The 17,159-nt window shown below is 35.6% G+C and overlaps 1 protein-coding gene across 1 annotated transcript in view; it reads right to left on the bottom strand.

Annotated features, from left to right (window-relative positions):
- LOC111053690 (probable G-protein coupled receptor CG31760) overlaps positions 1 to 17,159 on the bottom strand; it is a 463,503-nt gene that overhangs the window by 304,539 nt on the left and 141,805 nt on the right.

The following is a 17,159-nucleotide window of genomic DNA, read 5'->3' as shown; positions in this document are numbered from 1 at the left end:
ATTTAGATTTGATTGTTGTACACCAAATCGGGCTAATAACATGTTCAAATCCGGAAAATGGATGACTTTTATCCCATTTTGGGGTCAAGAAATGATGATAATTGAGATTCAAGATACAAAATTTCTAGTTTATTTATTTCTGGACTAAAAAGTGAATTCAAATCAATTCAAGTGGATAGCATAACCTATCATTTTTATTAATTCATAACTCTACCTTCATTGTATTATCATTCATCCCATCATCATCACCTAGGCTGAAAATACTTCTAGAAAGTCCGCCTTTGTAGAATAATAAATAATAAAAGAATGAATAACTCTCATAGTCTAGTCAAAATTTTATATAATTGAAAATCGAGAGTAGATAAATATCCAGAGTGTTGTGTCTCTCCAACCAAAAATACACTTTAAAACTGAATTGAGTATACTATACTATAAAATCTGGTGTGGTGCACTCACACAATTTTCCTTGTAGTTATGAAAACTGATCACCTGACGCTAGTGTTCGCGCGCATCTCAAGTCTACTATTCTAAGATCTGAGCCAGCTGGTGACTGGACTATAACGCTGGAGACACACGAGGTCTGCTATCTCTTCATAGTGAATGATTTAATAGAATCAACAGTTGCCAAAAGTTTGCAATTGAAAAATCACATTTTCTCGAATTTCGAGCTTATTTCCATTTTTAGGTGAAAATGTTACTGAATATCAATTGAAGAGATTTTCATGCTGAATCCTTTCCACTTGAAATTTTTTGTTCAAATTCTAACTGAAGACTGACAATTGGGAATCTAAAATTGAACTTTGCATAGATGGGGCTAAGCTCCTGGAATTTCTACAGATATGGGACTTGTTGCAGTTGATAGAGTTTATCAATGACTATCTTAGTTATACATCTGAACATAATCGTTAGAGCCGTTTTCGAGAAAATCGCGAAAAAAACTTTTTTTGACAACATTTTCGCCATTTTTGCCGTCATTTTGGATTGCATTTGATTGAAATTGTTCGTGTTGGATACTTATAGTGTAAGGACCTCAAGTTCCAAATTTCAAGTCATTCCGTTGATTGGGAGACGAGATATCGTGTACACAGACGCACATACACACACACACACACACACACACACACACACACACACACACACCACACACACACACACACCACACACACACACAACACACACACACACACAACACACACACACACACACACACACACACACACACACACACACACACACAACACACACACACACACACACACACACACACACACACACCCAGACCAATACCCAAAAACCACTTTTCTGGACTCTGGGGACCTTGAAACGTATAGAAATTGGGGTACCTCAATTTATTTTGGAAAGCAATACTTCCCTTACCTATGGTAATAGGGCAAGGAAAGAAAACTGGAATACAAGAAACTGAATCAATAGAACAAAATAAATCTTATAGCACCCTTCATTAAAAACAAAACTTCAAAATAGTTGAACAACTAGTTTCGGTTCACACCACCTTCAGGTTCTTAAATAAAACAAAATTCAATAAATGTTTACTAATTGATATAAAACGAAGTTTAACTAGTAAACAGTTATTGAATTTTATTCTATTTTAGAATCTGAAGATGGTGTGAACCGAAACTAGTTGTTCAACTATTTTAAAGTTTTTTCAAAAAATAAAGGGTGCTATAAGATTTATTTTGTTTTATCAATTTAAAAGTAGCCCATGTCAATAAGTGTTTTTTAGAAACTGAATATATATATATTTGTATTGAAGAATAAATATTACCCCTACCCCCTTATTTGGAGAGTACTCCACATCAGCCCACACTAGACTAAATTGACACTAAAAATCATTTTATCAGTAGGCTTTCCCTGAGAAACATTGAGTTGCAGTAAAATACAGCTACCAGTGATAAGCTTATCATAATTCCACCAGTGTCAGTGGAGAAAGAAGCCATGAAGTCGAAAGATAAGAGAAAACTGTAATATTCCATGGTTACGTCTCGCTCTATCCTCAATGATAGAGAACTTAGCCTGGATTTAGAATAGATGCCCGCTTGAAGGCGGCAAGTTATTGTCAATTTTATGTCCCCACAACGTAGACACTATAGGCAGAAAGATGTTATGATATTCCGCGAGTGACACGTTCATAAAACTTTCCCACATTGTGGATGGAGAATGTGATATTTTTCACTAGTTTTCCACTTCAAGAAGGATATTACATATCATCAAAGTAGGATATTACATGTTATCATAGGTACATATCGTATGGAAAAAAAGGGAAGTGGTTCTAGACATATTCTATTTCTCCATATTTGAAATCCCCAGTCGATCATGGGAATTTATATCATTGAATTTTCAATATCCTTCAAGTTTCACTGTAATGTTTCTTTTCCTCCACCTCCTGTCTGAAGTGCTTACTTTACTTCCTGGAACATAATACTAAAGTGTCACTTTTTCGCTATCGGTACTAAAAAACAGAAAAACTTCCTAGAGCGTAAAGTAACTCCATTTAAATAACATGGGAAGTATCTCTATTTTAAAAACGTACATTTGAAATAGGTTAGAAGGTCTAAGCTCAGATGAGGAAGCATATAGAGTAGTCATAAAACCAACTAAATTCAATACCTCAACCAGTCATTTGATCAATATATGAAATATATGTTTCATGCCAAAATTATCACAACCTTCATATCAGTATACTATAAAAATGTATAAATATATTTTTTCTATATTCCATGTTATTCAAAATACCAGCCAAAGCATATTCCTCGTTAACTAATCAAATTTGGAACGGGAACTTCATCATTGTTGTAGTCGAGCCGCCAATAGTTGTCACAACTTTTGCCGACAGATAGCGCTGTCGGCGGAGAACTGTGATTACAAGCCAGCTGTTTCTGTTTAGATTTAGATTATGTTGTAACACATTGTTTGGTCACGTACGTTTTTAAAGATTATTTTATTTGCAGTTTTTATAAAAATGTAGGTGGGGGAAAAATTTTGTTCATATCACGAGTGAAAAATGTTTTTTCCCCCTCAGGAAAATTGTTGCCCTCGGCTTCGCCTCGGGCTTCAAACTTTTCCCTTAGGGAGAGAAAACAGTACTTTTCACTCCAGATATACAAATAACTATTTTGTCATAGTCATTCAGTCTCAGCTGTTTTCCATGCATGAAATCAAACAGGTAAACAGCTGTTTGCAGAACAATAAACATATGATTCTCATTACTACTGTAATGAACTGTAATGAAACCATATTTTTTCTTAACAGTCGAGTATGTTTCTTAATTCCGAAATAGGAACAGCAGAACTGCTACAAAAAACACATTTAGCGTTTCAGGTGGAAGTTTTGTCAACTTCCACAAAAATTCCTGATTTGGAATTTGTAAACTAGGTTATGTTTAAAGAGTGAATGTAGTAATGTCAGCACAAGCAGGTAATGATTTCTATTTCTCAATTTATTATTCTTTAGATTATAATGAAGGAAAATAGTGTAAGTTATATGGACGTGAATGTCTTTTGCAGTGATCGAATAAAATTCTAGTCTTGGCTAACGCCTCGACTAGAAACATCATTCTCGCCTGCAAAAGACCCCTTGCCGTCCATGTGACGTAAGGTACTATTGCAGTAAAGTAAATAAAGTAAATTCGTATGGCTTTTGTTGGTGGGGAGTCCCTTGCGGGAAGGTCCCACCGCCTGAATATATAATTTAACCCGTCAATGTCATACGACTGTCATACTTCAGCCGGGAGCGACAGTTTAACGTGCCCATCCGATAACACGGGAGTGATCTGGTTAAAAAACTTTTGCAGTAATATTCAACCACCGATTGATTCTTCAGAGAATCTCCTAACAAATGGAAAAGATATTGGGGAGGATAGATCTCTACAAGGTAACATATAGATCCAAATTTTGTTCCTATATATCTGGAGTGGTGAGTGGGATTAAAGAGCGTGGAGACTTAGAATGAGTGAATGGAAAAGCGTGGAGACTGATTTCCCGGTTAATAGAGAAATGATCGTGAGAGTGTTGGTACACAACGTAGAATAAATGTTGTTTGAGTGATAGAGAGAGAGAAAGTATGAGGAGACATGAGATGGATGACATTTGAATTGGAGAGAGAGAAAAAATTGAATTGAATTGAATCGTTCCCCTTTATCGAAAACCCAGGAGGACGAAGTTGGGGCGCAGCCGGCCCTCTCTTACACTTAACCCTCCATACAATTCTGATTCATAACTAAAATAACATTAGAGAGGGAGAGAGAGCGAGAGAGATAGATAGAGAGAGAGAGGAAGAGATTGATTGAGTATTTTATTTATGTAGATTACAATATATACTGGCTTATACACACACTTATATACAATAGCTTACAACATAGCAAAATTATAGATGAATTTACAAAATATAAATCAGGAAAATAATTATTGAACTGTATATAATATGAAGAAAAACAATTTGTAATAACTATAGATGAAATAGATAATATTGTTATGCATCTACATATTCTTCTTCGGAAAGAATATTCGAAATATCCTTCCCACTAACTCTCTACCAGAGAGATTGATTTATTGATTGATTGATTAGCTGCCTTTATTAAGAACCTAGAAGGGCGAAGTTAGGGCGCAGCCGGCCCTCTCTTACACTTAACCCTCCAATACAAATCTAAGTAAAACTGAAACACTGTACAACAAAGATTATAAGATAAAATAAAACAATATTTACAAAAAATTAAAATTTTCAAATAGCGAATGAGAGAAAGAAAAAAAACAAAATTTCTTTCTAATTTGAATCAATGAAAATAATACAATAAGAAAAAAGAGAAAACTGAAAAGTGAAAACGGAAGAAACGTCAGTTCAAAATCCATAGATCATTTCGATAGAAGTAGAAAAGAAGAAAGAGAGGAATAAATTAAAGAAGGAAGAAAGAGAGAGAGAGAGATAGAGTGAGAGAGTAAGAGAGAGAGAGGGAGAGAGATAGTGAGAGAGAGATAGAGAGAGAGTGTGTGTGGAGGAAGACATAGGAGTCAAATTGAGTGGATGATATTTGAGTGATAGAGAGAGTAAATCAATATAGGACGTGGAATGAATATATTTGAGTGAGAGAGAGTAAATGAAATGTACGGTATTCGAGTAAGAGAGAAAGAGAGAGAGATTGAAAGAAGATAGGTCGTAAATTTGATGATATTCGAGAAAGACAAAGAAAGAATGAGGAGGAAGATGGATGATATTTGAGTAAGAGAGAGTGAGAGAGTGGGGGAAAAACAGAGAGAGGAGTGGGATTTGATGAGTTTGCAAGTACAAAACTCCAATAATGCGACGAGAGAAAGAGTTGGGTGACCGCATTCGAACATATACGACCCGGTCATTATTGGAGAGCGCGACATTTTTGTGTGTGCACGTGATTCATCGATGAGCCAACATATGCATATGCACCGATCATATGCCTGTTTGGATCGGATGTAGAGGGAAACAGAGAGCCGTTGTCTATGTATTTATTGGCATCATAAAATCAAAAAAGCGTAACGGGTTGTCGTGCAGACAAATAAAGTCGGCTGGAAATAAAATTGTTTCGTGCGCGCGTTCGTGCTTCGTCATTTGTTCGTGGTCTCGACGGGTCAGCTCGTGCGTGCGTGTGATGACGCGTACGAGCGAGAGAGAGAGAGAGAGAGAGAGAGAGAGAGAGAGTGAGTGGGTGTGTGAGAGAGAGGAGAGGCGTTGGCTTGGAATCCCAATAATCCCATTGGAAATCCACACAGGACATACTAGTCCGGTTGGGTTTATTATGATTACGTCCCAAGGAGAGCTGAGCATTCCTGTCGACAAGCACATCTCTCCCTGTGTGTGCATGTATGTGTGCGCATGCATGTGTGTGCATGCTTGTGTGTGCATGCATGTGTGTGCATGCAAGTGTGTGTGCATGCATATGTGTGCGTTATTTCCATTTCCTCTCCAGATATTTTCTTCCAGAAAACAATTTTCAACTTCCAATAATATTCATAATATTGACGGGAAATATGCGAGCCCTCTTGGAGAGTACACGGAAGCCTTTGATATTGAAATAATATTGGATTTCCAACATGATATATCTAGGTTACTGGGAAGGATTGCTATAGTGAGGTCCACGTTATAATGACAGTGAAGAGAGGTAGGAGAACAACGTTGCCGATCCTCTGTCTTGTCAATGCCTTCTATAGAGGGTACCTGATACAGGTTTATTGATGTAATATTAACTGTTCATTCTCGTTTAAACTAATCAATTATCCTATTATATTGAGCGAGCAATTTCTGTATATCTGTTTATATTTTTATATTTGATTATTTTCATAATATAATGTCTGGTTATCTATGTTCATTATTTATTTATTTATTCGTGGACAGAATCACAAATCATATAAATATGATTGAGAAGGAACAACAGGCTTGGCCCAAATCTACTCCATTCCCAAAATTTTGATAAATCAATAAAATGTCCAAAAAATAGGTTATGTTTCTACTGTAAAACGTTCAAGTTCAATTCTCGTCCAAAAATATATATATAAGCTAAACATTTTGAATTTAGAGAAATTAAAACACCAAACTATTTTAAATATAACACCTAATTATCACTTTATATTGAATTAATCAAGTTATTTTATGGAATTTTGAACCCAAAAATACACACAACTTCTCTCACTAAGCACAGCTATGTATTCATCATGTAAGCACATTATGTTCATGATGTTCAACGGATCTCGAAAACGGCTCCAACGATTTTCACGAAATTTGGAACAAAGTAGGTTTATGATACAAAAAACGATTGCACTAGGTGCCATCTCTGGGAAAACTCGTTGAAGGACATGAGAAGGATAATTCATCCTTGGAAAAACAGATGATAATTTCGTCGTCTGTCGATAACAGAAGATGCGTATGCTTGTGTGGGAGATCAGCTGTGTAATCAATTAGCTTACCTCGCAAGAAGTCTGGATCAATCGTATCTCGCAAGAAGACTGGAAAATAATCTGATTTGTTGACATGAGATGGTATATCATAATATTCAAAGTTAATCAATATTCCACAGTTCTACGTGATGAGTGTTATTCAATTTGGTTTGTAAATAATCTAAATAATTAGAACTTTTCTGTTTTCAAATGTTTGGACTGAAAATTGAACCTGAATTCAAGTGTTTGGAACAAAACCTACTTTTTGGACTATTTATAGTGTCGTCGTCGTCTTCTTACAGGGGTATACATTAATACCTGTTCCGCCTTCAAACATTCTCCCACTTTTTTCTTGGTCTGCCAATACTTCTCCTCCCTTCTGGCTTGTAAGCAATGACAGCTTTGGGGATTCTTCCGCTGAACTTACACTATTCTTACACTATTTATAGTGTATAAATCAAAACTCGGGGAAGAAACAGTTTAGGGCTGTGCCTGTAGTCCTTCCCCTAACATTTAAAAAATGGACTGAAAATCTTGGACTGATAATTTTGTGGAAATCTAGAAGACATAATATAATTTGGACATTAAATTAATGTTACCTAAATTTGGGAGAGAAATAGTACAAGTTATTCTTAGTTTTTCTCTCTCGATCTGTGCTTCATTGTAGAAAAGAATCAATAAGAGAGAAAGAGTACATCTACGGGATAGGAAATTCAAGAATGACGCATCTTCGCGTCTTAACTGATCAACTTGTAATTTTGCATAGAGATTCTCAATTTACGGAGGATGGTTACAGGCCTTTTTTGAACTCTTCAAGATTTCAGTACGGTAGGCCAAGTTGACGTTTGTAAACAAGAATAAACAATTAATTTTACATGAGATATACCGGTATCAGCTATCCTCTATGGAAGGCAGAGAAACGGCAACGCTGTTCCCCCATCTTCCTACACTGCTTTTATAACGTGGATCTCACTTTAAAGGCACTTTCTATAAACAGATCATTTCATCTTGATCATGGAAATTCATTATTACATTATTGAAAAATCTGGTGTGGTACACTCACAAAACTTTCCTTGCTCATATTTGAAACTACGATCAGACTTCTGTCAGTATATGTGTATATATAATTGTTTTCAGAGTACTTTTTCTTTGTGTGAATTGTAAAATTCGATTATTTTTTTTCAGTCGTCATTTTTTTAAAGTCGTCGAAACAGTTGTTCTACAGAACAAATATCTCGACTATGTGTTTTTTTTATGAACTGCGCTACCTACCTACCTCATGCACGAGAAGGAGGTTACTAAGTCCATTTCCCAATGATGGGGTGGACCCTCCATTGTTTTCCCAGAAAGGAGACTCATGCCAGTTGATAGAGCTGATAAATAACTATACAGGGTATGAATTTGAAGAAAAATCGGTCAAGTTATTTTTGAGAAAATCGTGAAAAATATGGTTTTTTAGCAATTATCCGCCATTTTTCTCAAGAATATTACGGAGCTCCTGCAATTTTCCCAGAAAAAAAAACTCATGTCATTTGATAGGGTTTATGAATATCTATCTATGGTATAAAATTGAAGAGAAACGTTAGAGCCGTTTTTGAGAAAACGGTGAAAAACATGGTTTTTTAGTCATTATCCGCCATTTTTCTCAAGAATATTACGGAGCTCCTGAAATTTCCCCAGAAATGAGACCTATGCCAGTTGATAGGGCTTATAAATAGCTATCCATGGTATAAATTTGAAAAAAAATCGTTAGAGCCGTTTTCGAGAAAAACGTGAAAAACATGGTTTTTTAGTAATTATCCGCCATTTTTTCCGCCATCTTGGATTGAATTCTAGTGAATTCCTTATTGTCGGATCCTCAAGGTATAAGGACCTTAAGTTTAAAATTTCAAGTCAATCGGTTAATTAGGAATGGAGTTATCGTGTTCACAGACATACACACATACACACACACACATACACACACACACACACACAGACCAACACCCAAAAATCATGTTTTTGGACTCGAGGGACCTTGAAACGTATAGAAAACATGAAATTAGGGTACCTTAAATTTTTTTGGAAAGCTATACTTTCCTTACCTATGGTATATAGGGCAAGGAAAGTAATAAGAATAACGTGAATAACGTTTTCTAGATTATTGATAATCTGCTCAGAAGAGACAATCTGAGAAAAAGAATATCAGAGCTTCGCCAATGTCTTGGGTGGAGTTAATTCAAGGGCTGAGCCGGCTGAGCTACAGGGAATAAAGCTGCAGTGAACCTTGAACAGTCTTAGTGTTCCAGATTCTATCAACGTAATTAATTTGACATCAAGGTTTTCAGTCACTGCGCTGCAGAATCCAATGTGACTTGAGTAGCCTTTAATCTGCAATCTCAGACTGGGAAAACTGGAGAGTACCTTTCTAGCCTCCCACTAGCCTAGAGTATCTCTAGCCTTCTCTATGACCTGATACAGCTGTTCTAATCAAGTCCAGTCTGTTTCAATAGAGCCAATGATGAAATAATAGGAAAATAGTGCAGATATGAGAGTAGAGGCTACTGAGCTGTTCAAGAACTCGACTTTGAAAAGTTCATAATAGTATATTTATTTACAAACCGGAATCATTGAGTGAAAGTATTCAACTATCAGATCATTTGTCTCTGGTTACATCTAGATTAGGTCTAGTAGATGATTCCTAGAGTGGAGAAGAAGAAGAAGAAGAAGAAGAAGAAGAAGAAGAAGAAGAAGAAGAAGACAAAAGGAGAAGACAAAACAATAAGTAGAGCTACACTTTGATCTTAGCCAATATGCTGACAAGCGAACCTTTGTTCTTGTCAAGCTTTCAAACAAATATGGCTTCACGTTAATGGAATTATTATCCGAGCCATGTACGATGTACATAATATTAAATCGTATGTATGTAATGTGTATATTTAACCTGTGAACATGTGAACACATTCACAATCATAGGGATGATAATATATTATAGGTGCCAATCCTATCCTAATACAGTATTACCAAGGTATTTATTTCAGAAGACCAGAATAATGTTCTGTTTCTTCACTGTTCTTAGGGATGATATTACAGGTACTAGCCTAATTCCTATTCTGATACATTACTATCAAAGAAGGGATCCCAAGGGATCCCAGAAGTCCAGCAACCAGTGTTTCTATACTGAAGTCCACATTATAATGGCAGTGGAAAAAGATAGGATAACAGGGTTGCCGATTCTCTGTCTTTCCACTGACATCTGTAGAGGATAGCTGATACTAGAACATTGGATGTAATCAGCTGTTCATAATCAATTGTTTGTTAGAGTAATCAATCATATTCTATTAAGCAAGACATTACATTTTCCAATAATTTCATAATAAATGTTCATAATAAAGATGAAATAGTTAGTAATTAATTATTGATTAAACATTGTTAAAGGACAATCTGGCAACAGAGCAAAGCAGAAAAGTGATAGCGCTATCTGCTTTATTGAATGATAGACAAGGATAGCAATACCATTCCTGATCAAACACTGTCATTATATCGTGGACCTCACTATACAGAAAAAATTGCATTCTTCTATGATTTAATAATAAATTTTCCGCCACACTGCACAGAAAGCAGCTGTTTTCCAGTCCCTAAGTAGATCTGAAAGACATTGTTTGCAGACGACTCTCGTCTGACGTCAGAACAGGTTTCTTTCCGGCCTAGGCCGAAAAGAGTACGCTTTCCAGCCGCTAACATGGAACAAAGAAAGGTGATAAAAAAACAGCTGATCAGAAAATTTTTCATTATTTGTGTTCGTTATTCAATAATTAAAACATTTATAATAATATCATCTTATTGTCATTTGGAAGAATAAAAAAGTATAAACTGAACCTCCCACATAATTGAACATCATCTTTTAGGTTATTTAGACAAATCAGAATGGAAAATAAAAATACTTGGACAATTATTTACCCCAACACATATAATTTATAGTGGGGTGTATATTTATTCATTGGAGTTATCATTTATTCATTGTTGAAACACCACTGATTTGTGTAGTTACATTACAATACTATATTATCAATATTCTAATGTTCCATTCAATCTTCATTGTAATTAATAAGTTTTCATAATATGTGAAATTTGTTTGCATAATTAGCTGTTATACTGTAATTTTTTGTAGATTCGTGTATAGACCGGAATGTATTGTGACTTGAATAAATAAATTTGAAAATTTCCTGATATTCAGATTACCTCAGATTTGCTAGAGCTATCACCTTCCACTTCTGCTTTCGGAAGTGCTTAGTAAGCAACTATTCTCATATATATATATTGTTTATTTTTGTGTGTGGTGGAAAATAGCGTTCCTACCACGGGCAAAAATGTTTTTCCGGCTATCAATCTTTTCTCGTCCTCGGCCTACGGCCTCGGACTTGGAAAACCGGTTTCGAGTGGGAAAAATCTCATTTTCTGCTCTAGGTGCGAAATATACTTTTCCTACAGTTACGTTGAAAAGTGGCCATTGCTGCACTGATTACAGAACGCAAAGAATCACTTTTACGCTCTAGTGCCGGAAAAATTTTTCTGCACTCCAGATTTTCAACATGGCAACACAAAATACTTAGTAGGTTATATGGAGCAACAGTGCAACAAAATCAAAATTAAGTTGGTAACAGTGAATGGGCTGCTATAGTAAGCAGAGGTGCAACGAAGCACAACGCGCAAATTATTAGTATTAAATATTATAACCAAGGACAACATTTTTATTCAATTTGACAATAAATTAAGGTTTTTATCAATAATAAAATTACACAGAAAAACATTTCACGCATTTCAGGCAATTTTACCCATAATTACCCACTTTTCATATTCAATGGTAACTGTAGGAAAAACTTAATGTGAAATACGTGCGCAAAGTTCCTCTGCTGCACTCAAGAAGCCATTCCGCCCTCGCCTACGGCTCGGGCGTAAACGTTTCTTTCGGTGCAGCAAACTGTCACTTTGCGCACTAGTTGCACAAATAAGTAATTTATTATTGAAATGAAAAACTTTGATGATTAATTATATTTCTAAACTGTTATAGAAAGATCTGGCAACATAGCTAAGCTAGAGAAGGATAGAACTATCTGCTTTGTCAAATAACAAAATATTCGTTTGGCTTTTATTGGTGGGGATTTGCTGACGGAAGTTCCACCTAGCCTGAATATACTGTAGTATCATTTGAGCCGTCAATGAGCATCACGACTGTCATACTTCAACCGGGACCGACAGTTTAACGTGTCCATCCGATAACACAAATGATAGACAAGGATAGCAACACCAATGTTAATCAATTTCACTGTTACTAGTAGTTCTGTGAACAGTTGAAAGTTGAACAGTTGAACCTTATGGAAATACTTATACCTAGCAATAGACTGGCTTCTCCACACATCATTCTGTGTAATCACTTGTCAGCTGATTTATGATGAATGATTCTATTATAGTGTGATTTTTACTCTAATATTGGCGTATGAAGGAGGCTCCTTTTTCCTTTCATATTATCCTTGAAATGTGAAATTCCCAGAAACCTTGTATATACGTCGACGCGCAATTAAAAAAGGAACATACCTGTCGAATTTCATGAAAATCTATTACCGCGTTTCGCCGTAAATGCGCAGCATATAAACATTTAAACATTAAGAGAAATGCCAAATCGTCGACTTGAATCTTAGACCTCACTTCGCTCGGTCAATTATAACGTGGACCTCACTATAGGTGCCAATCCTATCCTAACACATCACTAGCAAAATGGATACCTTGTTTCAGAAGTATTTGTAACTTCGCTGAGTATTCACCTACCTAGCAATCCTGAGCCTCTAGAAGATGTGACAGAATTCGAGATCTTTGCAAAGTCCACTATATCCTCCCAAATAACATTCTCAAGGGAAAAGCCTTCAAAGGGTACATTCAAGTGCCCTCCAGTCAGAACCAGGCAGCTTGAGGCAGTTCAATTCTGTATAGTGAGGTCCATGTTATAATGGCAGTATCTGATCAACATTGGTGTTGCTATCCTTGTCTATCATTCGACAAAGCAGATAGTGCTATCCCTTTCTCGCTTTGCTCTGTTGCCTGAACGTCTTTCAACACTGTGGAATTAATTATTCATTAACGAAATATTACATCTTAATCATCAAAATTCATTGTGATATTACTGAAAATTATTATTTTTTGCTTAATAAAATATGATTATTCATTATTTTAAACGAGTATGAACAGTTAATTACATCAATAAACCTGTACCAGCTACCGTCTTTTGAAGGCATTGACAAGACAGAGGCTCGGCAACGTTGTTCTCCTATCTTTCTCCACTGCCATTATTACGTGGACTTCACTATAGCACTGTCCTTTCTTACCTCCTAACCTCCTCTTTCACTCTATACTTTATAGTGAGGTCCACGTTATAATGACAGTATCTGATCAACATTGGTGTTGCTATCCTTGTCAATCATTCGACAAAGCAGATAGCGCTATCCTTCTCTGCAACGCAGCCTTATTGTTTTTTAACAATGTAGAAATATAATCAATATAGGAAATGTCTAATCCAAATATGGAAATTTATACTTATATTTTATCAGATATACCAGCTGTGGCGAATCATCCGATTGCCACCTGTGATGTTTTCAACCGGCATAGATTGTTTATCACTTGTAACAGTTTTGTTTCAATATTCATCCAGAGTTCAATTTTGTCATTCCAACATTAAAATTATTTCATAAGTTCCATCTAGTTTCATTTAATCAATTTCAACATTGGAAATCAACAAATTGAATTTTTTTCCAAACATCTTTATTGCCCATAAAAACAAAATACAAAATAAAAAACAAAAGAAATATTCTAGATTATAATATTATGCTATTTTACAAATAAATTAAAATTACATGGCACCACCCAGCAAGGGCAAAACCCTGATCGCTGAGTGAGAGTATCATCTGTTTAGACAATATATAAATTTATCTACTAATAATCAAAGCTACAAAAAATCGAAGTTAACAACGAATTACTTGTATAATATTTGACTGATGTCGAAAAAAATATTTGTATCACCCACTTATTTATCTGTTCCATCCTCTGTCTACCCCTATTAGAAAGAGATTCTGACAATGCATTTGGCGTGATATTTATTATTTTTGAGCTAAGATACCCCAATTGTCTTCGCACTATTGTCAAATCTGAATAGTTAATATTATAAATGTTAAGAGATGTAACTCTCAGGTTATACATAGAAACGTTATTATTCACTGTAAATTCATCCTTTCTCATCCATGCATAGTAGAGAAGTTTCTTTATATAAATTTGACGTACTGTCATCACTTTAAATTCGGCAAATGTTTCACTACTAGAAAAAGCCCTTGCTTCTCTAATTCCTATACAACTATCCTCTATACAGGGCATTCAACAAAATATTCAATCCCAATTATGAAAATTCATTATTGAATGATTGGAGAATATTTTGACAGATATGATATAATTGATTTTCCTTTATCAAGAATAGACAGTTAATATTACATCAGATTTACCGCCTACCCTCATTAGAAGGCGGATATGAATATTTTGAGAATCGGCAACGCAGTACTCCCATCTTTTTCCACTATCCTTTCAACATGGACCCAACTGTAGGCAACAGTTTCCTCTCTTTTACCCTTTGTCAGAAGGAAATATTTCTTCTGCAAAATCCAGCTCGTATATTCATTTTGAGGCAGAGAGCTCTGAGGCGTAGCAACCACTCCCAGACAAGATGGCGGTCATATATTATGGTCGGCAGACATTGTAATGCACAAAACCTCTTCACTGTATCCACTAGTCTACTTGTAGGCCTACATGAAATATAATATGAGTAGTAGAAACCAGTGGCCACGTGGAATATATGGATAGAAAGAACCAGTGTTTTTACATACGAGGATCGTTCCAGAATTGAGACTTTACACTATTTTTTCACAGCTCTGTACATGGGAGAAAAGAGTTAAATTTTCAGGGAACTTTCTTCCAGGTTAAGTCGAAGTGCAGCTTATTCCAAGCTCTTGTTATGATTTTCACTTTTCTTGCCCTATTAACAAAGGTAATGCAGAAAGGAGAGTGTTCTAATTGATGAGTTTCGTAACTCTATTTCATAACGATAGAAATCCTAACCATAAATGCAAGTTTATATGAGGAACTACCCACATATTTATGTTCAAAATAAATCTTATTGGTAGTTTTCTAGTTTGATACTTGATTTCCAGATGTGAAATATATCAAAATCATAAGTGAACGTTTATATGAGGAACTCTCCCCATATCTATGTTCAAAATGGAACTAATTGATTTTTTTACTTTCCTTACCCTATTACCATAGGTAAGGAAAGTATTGCTTTCCGAAAAAAATTAAGGTACCCCAATTTCTAAATTTCTATACGTTTCAACGTCTCCTGAGTCCAAAAAAGTGGTTTTGGGTATTGGTCTGTATGTGTGTGTGTGTGTGTTGTGTGTGTGTGTGTGTGTGTGTGGTGTGTGGGTGTGTGTGTGTGTGGTGTGTGTGTGTGTGTGTGTGTGTGTGTGTGTTGTGTGTGTGTGTGTGTGTTGTGTGTGTGTGTGTGTGTGTGTGTGTGTTGTGTGTGTGTGTGTGTGTGTGTGGTGTGTGTGGTGTGTGTGTGTGTGTGTGTGTGTGTATGTGTGTGTATGTGTGTGTGTGTGTGTGTGAGAGAGAGTGTATGTGCGTCTGTGTACACGATAACTCATCTCCCAATTAACGGAATGACTTGAAATTTGGAACCTAAGTTCCTTGAACTATGAGGTTGCGACACGAACAATTTCGATCAAATGAAATCCAATATGATGGCTAAAATGGAGAAATGTTTTCAAAAACAAGGTTTTTTTCGCGATTTTCTCGAAAACGGCTCCAACGATTTTGATCAAATCTATACCTAGAATGATAATTATTGGAAAGCTCTATCAACTGCCACATATCTCATATCTGTAAAAAGTAAAAATTTCAGGAGCTCCGCCCCATCTATGAAAAGTTTAATTTTAGATTCTCAATTATCAGTCTTCAGATACAATTTGGACAACAAAATTCAAGTGGAAAGGATTGAGCATGAAAATCTCTACAATTAATGTTCTGTAACATTTTCATCTTAAATTTCAAATAAGCTCGTAATTATTCGAGAAAATATTATTACCTCAATATTGCAAACTGTTGGCAACTGCTGATTCTATTAAATAATTCACTATGAAGAGGTAGCAGACTTTGTGTGTCTCCAGCGTTATTGTCTTGTCACCAGCTGGCTCAGATATTTGAATTAGTAGACTTCAGATGCGCGTGAACACTAGCGTCAATCAATTTTGGTGACCAATTTTCATAAAGGCAAGTAAAGTTGTGTGAGTGCGCCACACCAGATTTTTACTTTCCTTGCCCTACTACCATAGATAAGGAAAGTATTGCTTTCCAAAAAAAATAAGGTACCCCAATTTCAAGTTTTCTATACGTTTCAAGGTCCCCTGAGTCCAAAAACATGATTTTTGGGTGTTGGTCTGTGTGTGTATGTGTGTATGTCTGTGAACACGATAACTCCATTCCTAATCAACCGATTGACTTGAAATTTCAAACTTAAGGTCCTTATACAAAAGGATCTGACAATAAGAAATTCAATAAAATTGAATCCAAAATGGCGGAAAAAATGGCAGATAATTACTAAAAAAAATATGTTTTCCACGGTTTTCTCGAAAATGGCTCCAACAATTTTCTTCACATTTATACCATGAATAGCTATTTATAAGCCCTATCAACTGAAATGAGTCTCATTTCTGGAAAATTGCAGGAGCTCCGTGATATTCTTGTGAAAAATGGCGGATAATTACCAAAAAAACCATGTTTTTCACGATTTTCTCAAAATAACTTGACCGATTTTTTTCAAATTCATACTCTGTATAGTTATTCATCAGCTCTATTAACTGGCATGAGTCTCCTTTCTGGGAAACTAATGGGGGGTCCACCCCATCCTTGAGAAATGGAATTAGTCACCTCCTTCTCGTGCATGAGGTAGGTAGGTAGAGCAGTTCATAAAAAGAACACATAGTCGAGATATTTCATGTGTAGAACAGCTGTTTTGACGACTTCAAAAAATGACAACTAAGAAAAATCATAGAATTTCACAATTCACACAAGTGAAAAAGTACTCTGGAAACAATTAATTATAATTATATACACATATACAAAGGTCTGATCCTAGTTTCAAATATGAGCAAGGAAAGTTGTGTGAGTGTG

Source organism: Nilaparvata lugens, chromosome 2 (assembly GCF_014356525.2).
Source record: "Nilaparvata lugens isolate BPH chromosome 2, ASM1435652v1, whole genome shotgun sequence".
Taxonomy (NCBI): domain Eukaryota; kingdom Metazoa; phylum Arthropoda; class Insecta; order Hemiptera; family Delphacidae; genus Nilaparvata; species Nilaparvata lugens.
This window is presented reverse-complemented; position numbering and strand designations above follow the sequence as displayed.